Genomic DNA, 12204 nt, shown 5'->3' on the forward strand with positions numbered 1-12204 from the left:
TTCTAGTTCCATCCATTTACCTGCAAATTTCATGATTTCATCTTTCTTTACTGCTGAGTAAAATTCCATCATATAAATGAACCACATTTTCATTATCCACTCTCAGTTGAGGGACACTTAGGTTGCTTCCATCTCTTAGCTATTGTGAAGAGAGCAGCAACAAACGTGCATGTACAAGTGTCTGTGCAATAGGATGAGTTCTTTGGTATATGCCAAGGAGTGGTATAACTGGGTCAAATGGTAGGTTCATTTGTAGTTTTCTAAGAGTTCTCCACACTGCCTTCCATAGGGGCTGAACCTTCCATAGGGGCTGAACCTTTTTTTAAAAAGGATTTATAGTCTCTGGCACTGTGTTTTCTTGCTTGTTTGTTTATTTGTTGTTTGTTTTTGCTATATGTTCTTTAGCTATGTACATGCACTCATATGTCCTGTATGTGCATTTTTCAGTAGGACTTTGAACTAATACATTTTCCTCAGGTTTATCATACTCCCAGAACAACACAGCCTATTCCAGCAGTCCTTTATTGCCTCACAGAACTTGAAAGGAACACCCTGTTCCTGAAGACAGGCTGAACTTTTGATGAAGATCTCAGAGCAATCCATCTGGAAATAACCTAGAAGACTTCCTTTCTGAAGACTAGTTCTCATGGTATCAGAGGATATTATACAAGCTGCCAAGGGGTACAAAAAACAATCATTAGGTTTACCCAGAGCCATAAGCCTAAGAAATAGCAATGCCTGGCCCAGCAAACTATCACTACTGCAGTAGTATTGGCCCTTTTATCTGGGGGGTAATCAACAGCTATCTAATTGAAATTAAGACTTACTAACAGGGAGAAACTCATGTGGTACTGTAAACATAGCCAAATACTCATGGCTGGAGAGGCCATCGATCCTAAAGAAAAATTTACTTTTTTCATATCCCTGGAACAATGTATTTTCTTAATGTATGCTAAATATGCTAAATATGTATCCTTATATTTACAGACATGTAGCATTTCACCATTTGAGGAATCTTCTTTTGCACCAGATGGAGACTATTATAGAGTTCCAGAAATGGGAAAACACAAAGAATAGGTGTCAGTGAGACACTTAATACTAAGTGACACATGTTTAGTTCAACTTGACACAAAGGATGAATGCATCTTTCAACTCTCACCACAGAAGTTTCCTTATGCAGCAGATGATGATTAACATAGAAATGCACAACTGGCCAGCGTGCAAGGAACAAGAGGCCACACAGTGCTTATCCCAAAATAGAACACCGATTTCAAACATTTGCCACCCAAAGCTCAGGGATGATTGTGGAAGAAGAGACAGAAATATTGTATAAGAAACAGAGGGAGTGGGACACTACAAGGAAGCAAAGTCTTCCACATATCTGGTCAGATACTCATATGAACTCACACAATTGTGACAGCATGCACAAGTCCTATGCAGGCTACAACCTGGCATAATCCCAGCATAGTCTTGGGGAACTGATTACAAATTCCCAACCCAACTAAAGGAACTTTTGGTTAACTCATGACTGTCAGGAAGGGGAGAAATAGTCTATTACAGGAACGAGACTCTTGGTGGGCCCAGTGGATGGACCCACAGTGAAGAAAATTTGGAAATACAAATCACTCTCTAAGCCACATTTTATAAGCATATGTAAAAATATATAAACAAGTAATATATGTATATATATAAATATGCACATTAAAATGGGCTAGGGGCAGTGGAAGAAGGTACCGATAGATGAGGAAATCCAAATAATATCAAATGATTTTGTATAAAAGTTACAGAAATTGGGGGCTGGAGAGATGGCTCAGTGATTAAGAACACTTGGTGTTCTTACAGAAGACCTGGGTTCACATCCCACCACCCACATGGCAGCTAACAACTGTCCATTACTCCAGTTGCAGGGGATCTGACAGCCTCTTCTGTCCTTCTTGGCCATTGCATGACACAGGTGCACTTACCTACATGCAGACAATATATGCATACACATAAAATAAAAACAATAAGTAAAATGTTTTTAGGAATAGCAGAAATTCAATAAAAACCTAAAATTATTTTGTAATTAAAATATAGTTATTTTTAATTATGTGTATATGTGTGTAGGGGGGGTCATATACATATATGAATTCTCATGCCTACAAAATCCAGAAGCAGGTGTCAGATCCCCTGGGGCTAGGTTGCAGGGAGTTATGAACTTCCTGATGTAGGTGCTAGGAACTGAACTCAAGTGTTCTGTAAGAGCAGTCTCTATTCTTAATCAACAAGTCATCTCTTCAGCCCTTGAAAGCAATTCTTGACAAAGTATTGTTTGGCTGTCTATATTATTTCAAAAGAAGCACAAACTTTATGTACCAAATATATCATATTTCTGTGTTTGGGGTGAAATTCAATAAATAATATGATATTCCAATCTTTATGACATACTGATTAGTAGTTCAATGTAAAGTAAAAATGATTTTAATGAAAATTTAGGAAAAACATTCACATTGAGTTCATAAATTATAGAGTTTATATGGGATTTGTCCTGGGTAGTTTATTAACTTGACACAAACAAGAATCACCTAAGAGCCTCAATGGAGGAATTTCCCAAAGTACATTGGCTTATGTTCTTACGTGTGAGGAATTATTTTGACTGTTGATTGATGTGGGAGAGCCCAGCCACTATGAGGGTGCCAACCCTGGACAGGTGTTCTTGTGTTGTATAAGAATGTTGGCTGAGAATGAGTCAGTAGGAGAAAGCCAGTAAGCAATATTCCTCCATGGTTGCTGCCTCTGCCCCTCCAGGAGTCTTTGACTTCCTTCAATGGTGGATTATGACCTGGAAGGAAATAAACAATTTCCTCCCCAAACCATATTTGGTGATGGTTATCACAGCAACCAATAGCAAAGACAGGATTATACAGATGAATAAGGTGATCTTTATAATCCCCTTGGATTTAAAATGAAAGGGTTTAATAATGTATCACATCGTGAGATTTCAGAGTCAACAATTTCAACTTCCAGGTGATGGAGATGTATTTTATTTTCATTTGTTTGAACTAAATCCTTACACAGCAGCAAGAGCCCTCATCTTACATTAAGAGATGTGATTCAGCACTGGAACCCAGCTAAACTGAAAGCTTCAGGGTTATACCTCATGAACTACCATAGCAAAAGTGTTAACCACTTCTTTAAAGCTCTGTGGAATGTGGCTGTAATTCTACATGAAGCGCCGACAACAACAAAAATACAAAAATGCAACAAAAAACTCGTTGTTATCCAAATTAGCTGATGTATGTTCTGCTACTTAGAAACAAGTGTGATTTAAAATATTTTTAATTAAAATATGAGGTCAGAATTATTAATAAGATCCAGATGACTCATTATACAGCATAAATAACTGTGAAGTGTCCAGGTGTCAATTTTAGCTATAAACAAAATTGCATAAGAAGCCTGCTGCCTTCCAGAATTACCTAAGCAAAAAAGCTTCCGTTTATTTTTTAATGCAATCCTATAGACTCCTTGGGAGATTAAAAAATCTTACAGATTTATTCAGCTAAATGAAATAACTAAGTTCTTGAAAATACTGTCTAAAATGTTGCTATACTTGGAAGGAATTGAATTTTTTATTATATGTGCTTATTTATAGCCCAATTATCTAAAAGCTGCAACAGGAATTAATATACCAGTAAATGATATCTGGAAAAATTATATTTTCAATCTGAATTCTAATTTATAGTTTACCACATCATATTACCTTTACCTGTCTTGCACTGTGGTCTTTAAATAAATAGACTAGAAAATTGTTTGCTGGGTGCTTGTAGAATCTGAGATAATAAAAATAGGGTTGGGAGCTATCTCAACATAATCTAGGTTTGTTAAGAAGCCTAAAGAAATGCCAAATTTTAGTGTCTTTATGAATTACTACTATAAATAAGCCAGATCTGTTGGAAAACTGAGATTTTAAAATCTTAGCTTACAAACTAGACATTATGACTACAGAATAATTTATTTTCCATTTTATTTTTATAGCATAAATAATTAACTATCTTTGGGACACTAAAACAGGTTATATGGTAAAAATTCATAAGAATTTTGAATCTATAAAATGCCATTTTTTCTGGAATAAAAATCCAAACAGAAAAATATAAAATAAAGGTCTTTAGCTAACCTTTTTAAAAAAATTAGCCTTGATTTTGATAGCAGGTATTCTTAATAAACATATTAAATTGACTTCCAGAATAAAAGGAGGAAAGCAAGTAAATATAAATAGAGGTAGCTAGAAACTCAAAAGTGGATCCGCCTTCTGGAATTTTCTATTGCATGTGAAGTATTCCCTAGAAATTATTAATCCAGTATGCTATCTTCATTTTATGTAATGGATGTTGTGAATGCAGTAATAAGAGCAACCCAAAAGAAGATGAGCACATAATATGGCTTCACAAAGATGCAGATTTTCTGACCTTGTAAATGCTAAACCTGTCAGATACGCCGTCCAAGACCTGTAAAAGTCTGTAATAGCTATCTATAGCTCTCTAGTGTTAGGTCCATGGTTCCTGAAAGAACACTTCAGAAAACATGAAAGTAGGCATTACTTTGTTTATTAAAATATTATTAGGTTGATAATCCCTAAAAGACTTTAGGGTCACCTCTTCAGAGGGGGGAATGTTAGAGTATCAAAAAGCCCCCTCCAAAAAAGAAAGAGTACACGAAGTTGTTCAGCAAAAAGTGATGGGGAGATATGGGAGGAGCAGGAGGGGAGGGAGTGGGCATGGATTTGATCAAATCACCTTATAAGCATGTATGAAATTTTCAATAAATTATTTAAATATTAAAAATAATATATTATTAGATTGGTTATTTTTTTTGAGACAGTTCTCCCTGTAACCCCAGCTGGCTTGGAGCTCACTGTGTAGACCAAACTGGCCTAGATCTCATAGAGATTTGCCTAATTCTGCCTCTTGAGTGCCAGGATCAAAGGTGTACATCACCATCCTGCCTAGGTGTTATTTTTTAAACTTATTACCTGGTGTTTCTTGACATTACATGTTAGAATAGTTCTGGATATGTATTCTCTAAGTTTTTCATAATTGCATCTTATACCTTATACCTTATTTTGACATCTTCCCATTTCAGGAAGAAATTAAGATACAATTAAATGGATAACACATTGCACTTCAGAGTTGCAGGGTAGTGGCAAAAACAGATGCTAAAGCTGCAATTCAATACGATGTGATATCAACTATGATCATGCATTAGGTAAGCATGCCAACCCAACTGAATCATGCATTCTTATATGTAGAGTATTGAAGATGTTGTCTTAAATATCTATCAATTAGAAACATAAAAGCAATGAGTGTGTATGGTTGAATACATTGAACTCCCTGAAATATTAACGTGTCCAACATGCTGCACTTGCTACAGCAGAAAAATGACAGTTAAAACTTGACCTACTTTATTTACTGAATTGTTGAACTTCTTAAAGTCAATCAAAATAGGTCCTTTAACATAATTGTTTTCAAAGCTTAAGGGGAATTTTTGCCATTACTACATGTGAGTGATTTTCAGAAAGTGTTTCATGTTGAAATGAAAGTCTATTCAATTACTTGAAATACAGTAGACAAGAAAACATATCATGTAAGCAAATGAAAAAAATTATGGACTTTAGGATGAGGTTGTGAATTTCTTAGTATGTAAATTCTTAAATGCATAGAGTAAAAAATAATTACATAATAAAACATAATCAATATACAGGAACAAGACCAATTCTCTCTACTTATTTAAAGCTCTTCCAAATGAATATAATAATGAGATCATATTCTAAAATATAATCACTAAAAATGAAAATGATCTAGAGAAAACAACTCTTTGTTTATGTAAACATAAACTTGCACCCCCATTTTGGTATACATCCCCTTTGGTCAAAATGAACAGCTTTTCATGTTATGGCCAACTGAATTGACAAGAAATGACTCCACCTGCATTCCCCTTGGAACAAATCCTAATAACCCATTAATTGTACTATAGCATTGTTTTAATGTAAAGTCTACTTTCATTTACTCCTGACAGAGAAGGAAAAGAAAGACAAAAGAAATTATTTTATTCAAGTCAAGCTTTGAGAACTAAGGCATGTATTAGGCTCACTTAATGGAGAATGGAAGATCTGGGCCTGGTGGCTGAATCACCAAATGTCCAACCCAGAATGGGTGACAAATAATGGAAATCAGCTTTCTGGAGTTCCCTGCACAACTTGCCTACAGCTAATCTTGTGAAGACTCATCTTCCAGAGCCTTTATTTACAGTTTATATATCCTTGGATTAGGGGCCTCATGAATCTTAGTGATCCCTGTGAGTCTTGTAGCTTTTGTGAGATTTATGAACCTTTTAAGAATCTGAGCTCCTTCCATGAGGGAGTGTTTGTTTCATCTTTATGGATCAGCTATGCAAGTACATAGAAACTGTGGGAAAAGAGATGACAAAAGAAAATTATTAGTGATGTTGATCAAATGAAAGCTAAGGAAAAAAAAATAGGGGGAAGGGAAAGAAAGGTGGAGGAAGGGGAAAAACGGAAAGAGAAGTGAGAAAAAGAAAAAGAGTTGAAGGGAGGTAGAAAAATGACAAAATCTCCAGGTACCAGGACCAAGGAGATTTCATGTCATAATAAGTTGCACCAGAAGATGAAAGGAATTATAATTATGTATATATAGATATGAACTTCTAAAACCCATTGGTGGAAATACTGTATATTAGAGGTTTTCAAGACCACGACTCCACCTTCTCACAACTCCAGCATGACTGAGTGGCTTCCAGAGGTCTGAGCTGCAAAGGATGGGGCACTCACAGCAAGAACTGTGACTGAAAGTTGATTCAGATGATTAAGTAATTCAGACTGAATTACTGATTTGTGTTTCAGTTTGAAGGAAAAGTAAAATAGCATATATGCAACTCGTCTAGGCAGCTCAGCTTATCGGAGAGTATATCGCATGAGTCCTTACCTCTTGCACACACTTTGGGAAGAAAGGTTTTAAAGTATATGCTATTTCAGGGATTTTATAAAGCCTTTGAATTCTGTACTTCCTGAACTGAATGACCTTTGCTGCAGTGTGGAGTGTTTCACCTCCTTCAATATCTTGTCCCTTAAAGAGTTTCCTTCTAAGAGGAAACAATTTTTCTTTATATACATTTTGCTCATTAGAAAAAGCTTGATGTGTATCATTAAAAAGAATTATATGGTATACATTGAGATTCACATTAAATAGTAGTGACACATACTGTGTCATTTGTCTGTACTTTTTGACACATACAAGGTTGTTTGGGGGAACAAAGAACCAGAGTCCTAACTAAAAGGAATTAAGTAAAATAAGATTCATTGTTTTATAAAAACAGTGATGTTGCCAAATGGTTGATAACAGGCCTGGCTGATGCAGCAACTAATGTTATACAAGAGTCATGAGATTTGTTGTTGATTTAGCACCCGGAGCCCGGTGCACCCATAAGTATGTCTTGTGATTTCAACCCCCATAACTGAAATGATACCATTCACTAGAAGAAAAAGTGATTTCTTGGTAACTTTATTTTAAGAATGAAAAAGTTTGTTCATTATCTCCCATGAGAACAATCATATCTACCAATTATATATAGCTTAATTGAGTTAAAGCTCACATAGAATATACTTTGTGATTAAAAACTATATATTTAAAAACATTTTGACACACTCATAAGGTTAGACAACTATTCATTTCCAGAATATTTATTGTCACACAAACAAACTTCATACTATTGAGCATTCACTTGCAGCCTCTTTGCTCCTAATCTCTGCTAAGTACAAATTTGTTTTCTGTCTTTACAGTTTTGTCTATTCTGGAAATTGAATAGAGATGGAATCATGTACATGGCCTTCTGGTTCTGCCTTGTATTAGCTATAAAGACGTTTGAAATTTTGTTTATTGCATGGTATTTCCATTTTTCTGAATGACATCCTCTGCCATGTCTAATATTGGAAGAGGAGTATGGGTATGAACAGTTCCAGTATCTCCACAGAGGGCTTTCAATTTGTTTATCTAGGGGTATTTCTGTTGTCTCCATATTTTATCTATTATTCATAATGTCACTGTGAACAATTTTGTAAAATACTATATAAACATAGACTTTTCATTATATTAAATATGAGAAGAGACAGTGAGCAACCTTGTCTCATTTTTGATTTTAGAAGAAATCCTCTAACTGTATGGAAGTTCACTGAGATGAAAAGAAATTGGATAGTGTGAGTGTTTGTTTGAGTGGTTTCCTTGACACAGCCTGTGTGATGTTTTCATTTGTGATTTCATTACAATGTAATTATTTTAATTTATTAAACAAATAAAACATATTTCTCCTATATACAAATGCCCAACATTCAAATTTGGGGAATATATGGTAAATCTGTTAAATTTTTTATCACTACCAGCTGTTTTTCATGCTGACAGCACCCTAGTTCACTCATTCCAGCAACGTAGGATGATTCAGTTTTCTCCACATTGCACCCACTCTTCTCAGTGTCTGTTTTGCTTTCCTTGTAGCCATTCTTGCATATAGAAGTGAAATGGCATTTGGTTTTTGATAAAATTTTCTCTATGTCATATTTGAAATCTTTCCATGTATGTTTTGGACAGTTTATATACTCTATAGTGAAATGGCTATGATTTCCTTGGTAATATCTTAATTGTAATATCCTTTTATTATTGACTTTCAAATACTTACTATGAATTCTATACCCCATGAACTCCAAATATATGTTTTGCAAGTGTTCTTTCATTTGGGGGTTTTATTTTAGCATTCTTGACAATTTCATTTGAACTATAAATATTTTTATTTTGCATGAAGTCCTGTATGTATACATTAAATTATTTTATTTAAATATTTTTACTATTTTTTATGTGTTTGAGTGCTATGCCTGCATGTATTTAAGTGTGCCTGGGTTGTCCAGTGCCCATGGAGGACAGAAGAGGGGTTTGGATCTCCTAGAACTGGAGTTATGGACCGTTGTCAGCTGCCATGTGGGTGCTGGGATTCAGATCTGTGTCCTCTGTAAGAGTAGCCAATGCTCTTAACCACTGAGCATCTCTCCAGCCTCTGTCTGTGTATTCTGTAGTTTGTACTTCAGGCTTCATTTCCAAAAATCCCCTGCCAAATCAAGGGTTTTCACTCTTTCATAAAGATTTCATCCTGTTTTTTTTTTTTTCTGAGCTTAATGCCTTCATTTTTTTGCCTCTTTTTGTCAATTTTTGTATATAGAGTGAGGTATGATTTGAATATCACTCTCGTTTATGGATATCAAGGCATCCCAGCACAGTCTTTTAGCAAGATAATACTTTCCAGACACTCTATCAGTAAATGTTCACTTTCTGAATACCATTGCCTGAATTGACAAATATATCAAGGAAAATTCCTAGAGCATGTGATGTACATTCTGTTTACAGACTGAATCATGTATACACCTCAAGGTGTTACAAGTAGTCATACCTATTTGCATTCTGAATAGCTGAATGGACAGAATTGGTTGGGATGGCTGAAGCCTTTAATTAAGATTAATAACTGAGCTCTTAGCCATATTTAAATTTAAGTACCATGTTTACTTAGCCATCAATTCCCTTTATTTAAAAAGTCCCTCTGAAGTTGACCATACCCACAGGTTAATTTGAGCATCTCCTATAAAATTAGGAAAAAGAAAACTGTTGTTTCCATGGTTTTATCAGGATTATTTTTTAGGAAGTTATATAGGTATTCATGTGTGCACATGTGTAGACATACAGTTACACAGACATACAAGCGCATGTAGAAACCAGATATTTACATTGGGTGTCTTCCTCAATAGTTTCTGCACTTTATTTATTTATTTATTTATTGTGATACAGTCTCTCTCTGAATCTGGAGCACATCAATTTAAGAAGTCTGTCTGGCCACTGAGCCTTAGGCTCCCTTCTACTTCCACTTCTGCAGTGGTGGGATTGCAGATTCGTGCCACTGCACATTTCTTTTATTTGTTTAATTTTTAAAAGTATTTTTATTTATTATTTTTTATTTTCTTATGTATATGCATGCCTGCATGTATGTAAGTGCATCCCTGTCATGCAATGCCTGAAGAAGTCAGAAGATGGCGTTAAATTCCCCTGGAAGTGGAAGGACAGACAGTTGTTAGCTGCCATGTAGGTGCTGGGAATCGAACCTGGGTCCTCTGTAAGCGCAGCCAGTGCTCTAAACCACTGAGCATTCTCTCCAACCTGCACCTATCTTTACTTATGCTTGAGTGACTAGCACATTACAAACTGAGTCATTTAACCTAATCCATCAGACTGCCTTTCTGGTTTCTATACTGAGCTTACACAAAGTAATGACCACCAAACTGCAAATTCTATTATTACTAGTTATAATTAATCAATTCATTAGTGAATTTACTTATACAATCTATCTCAAAGTTTAGCATACTTACTTTTGAGGTGGAAGAGGAAATAAGCTTATACTCCCTCACACTGTATATTACAAGAAGAATGTGAAACAGGGTATAAAATGTGGCATCAGTGACTATATGGGAAGGCAGTATTTGCAAATCATACATAAAGAGAAGGAGGGCTTTAAACATGATGAAACACATTAGAAAGAAAAGGGTCAAATCTTCAAGGATGGTAAGGGAAGACTAGTAAAGTAGAAACTGACTTACTCCATAGAACTTCTAGTGGGCAGTAGTTTGAAGCACAAATTGCTGAAATAAGTGTGCTGAAATTTTGATTAATATGATAAAGGAACATTTGTTCAACAAATACACACAAGAAGAGCACAGACAGCAACATCGAACATTCACAGCCACGTGGTCAAACATTTCCCAAAAGATAGAAAATGTAAAAGATAATCTTACTGAATTGTGGAACTCTAACTTTTTTCTTGAATTTTTGAAAATCTAGTTATCTTCAAGGTAGAATATAGGCACACAAATCTTATTAAACTGCACCACCTTATAAGGTCACATTTGCCTATTGACGTTCAAGAGCAGCATACTATATACAAACAATAGCATAAGTTGACTGCACATTTGAAGAAGCTCTGCAGTGTAGGAGATAGTGAAATAAACAAACATTCCAACAAAGCAAAACGAAGCAAAAGAAAACAAAAATAAAAAAAGGAGCCAATATGAACAAGACTGCAGGAAATAAGGCATTTCATAAAGTACTTTACCAATTTCTTTGGGAAAATTCCTAAATAAAATCAGGAGCATCTTCAAAATTTTTAAAATTCTACTTAGAAGGTACAGCTCTTAAAAACTAAATGAGTGATTACACAGAATTTAAAACTTTTGCTATCTTTGTAATCTATAAACCAAGAATTTTCTTTTGAACCTGGAACTGTGGTCCCCTTTTGAGAGCATGAGCTCTCCCCTCCATGTGAATCTGGAGCTCTAGACTCCTCCCATGAACTGGTGCTGTGGAGTATAGAAGAAAGCAGAGTGTGCCAGGCATTATAGTATTCTTCTATGAGATTTTTCCAGAAAGGGAAAATGAGGAAAATAACAAAGGAAAATTATAGGAAAGACTGTCAACACTCTAAGATATAGTTCTACATAATAGAAGAATGCACCAATGTGAAAAAATCGAATACAACAAGATCCATTCTGTAGTTTAAGGTCATCAATTATTTTGTAAAACTGTGGTTTCAAAAAGGAGGATTTGAAATTTTCTAGATATAATTAATAGGAGAGTTTCCCAAGCAAAAATATAAGCAATTAGTATGCAATTGTATTCTCTATCATCTCTACTGAATGAAAGCAAGAAGACAATGTGTCTAATGGCTTCAAATTTCAAAGACAAACCACTCTGCTATTTATTTACTTCTTTTTTACCTACTCTGCTATATAATAAAATTGAATGTGAATATGAATGTAGAGTTACATTAACTATGTCCAGACAAGAAGGAACTGAAGGTAAATTGCTGGCAAAAACCATCCTATCATCACTACTCAGAGTATGGGGATGAAAAAACTAGGCTGTAGAATCTTTGCTATTCCTCACACCTCCTCAAAAGTTAATACAATGTCTATGTATTCATTAATATCCTTTATCCTTTGGTATTTCATAAAAATTATATCAGATAACATCATGTTTCTCATCAAGATTGTAAAGGTTGAAAATAAATGGGTTTTGGCTTAGTGATGCCCTATCCTTTTTGTTTTGAATAATGCTTTCTTAAAAGGAC

The sequence above is a fragment of the Nannospalax galili genome, unplaced genomic scaffold (genome assembly GCF_000622305.1).
Source record: "Nannospalax galili isolate Female #2095 unplaced genomic scaffold, S.galili_v1.0 scaffold828, whole genome shotgun sequence".
In the NCBI taxonomy this organism is placed as follows: Eukaryota; Metazoa; Chordata; class Mammalia; order Rodentia; family Spalacidae; genus Nannospalax; species Nannospalax galili.